Here is a 993-nt window from a genome sequence, read left to right as displayed (position 1 = left end):
GAAAACAGTAGAGCTAGATTTTTTTTTTTTTTTTTTTTTTTTTGGGGGGGGGGGGGTGGGGGGCAAAGGAGCCTCCTTAAATTATTTGGAGCATTATTCAGAAACTGCTCGTTCTATGTCATTCTCGTCTGATTGCCTTCATGGTTCTCCCTTCACCCGTTTATCCAACACCATATCTGAATTCATTTCAATATGCAGATTTTCTAGCTGTTTTTGGCATTCTTGAAACTTTGTCCTGTTGGAAATCAGCTGTTATGAACACATTTGTCTTGTTTGGGGAGGCAAAATAGGAAAAGAAATGAGACCTACGTAATATATATCAATATATATAATAACCCTTACAGAGAAAACTTAGGGTACTGCATCATTATGCAAACTTTTATTTCCTTTTCCCTCTTTTTTGTATTCTAGTTTACAGAGCAAAAATAATCATCTTATTTTTGGTTGTTTTGTTGTATCTGGGCAACCTTGTTTCTCTGAAAACAAAGCGATACAAGGCTAGTATTTTTTTTAAGAGTACATAGGCATTTTGCAGTTATTTGTATAAAGAAATGGGTTACAAACTCTGCCTAATGTTTATTTTTTGTAACTATATTACACCTTATTTGCTGCTGTGTAGTACAGTTAACAGTTGGATTGCTGTCAATGGCAAACATAGCGATGAGGATGACATTCATTGCCCTGCTATCAGGGGCGGGTTAGTTTACCCCCGCTGAATCTTTCCGGAGCTTCGGAGGATTTTGGCAGAGGCGGTGGGGGACTGAATCGGATCCCATTCTACCTGCTACCTGTGTTATCATTTTCCGAGTTGAATGCTGTTGTTTATTAGCTTTACAGGAAAGAGAAAGAGTTAAAAATACTGTGGAGGTGTGTATCCTTCGTATGTGCATTATTTTTCAACGACGTATGTTCTATATACAAAAAAGAAGAAAAAAAAAAGGTTAAAAAAGAAAACTGTGGTGGAAGTTAAATCCTCCTTCTGTAAATAAGGAA

This window comes from Sphaeramia orbicularis, chromosome 18 (assembly GCF_902148855.1).
Source record: "Sphaeramia orbicularis chromosome 18, fSphaOr1.1, whole genome shotgun sequence".
NCBI classification, from domain to species: Eukaryota; Metazoa; Chordata; class Actinopteri; order Kurtiformes; family Apogonidae; genus Sphaeramia; species Sphaeramia orbicularis.
The sequence above is the reverse complement of the archived record's forward strand: the minus strand, read 5'-3'. Positions refer to the sequence as shown.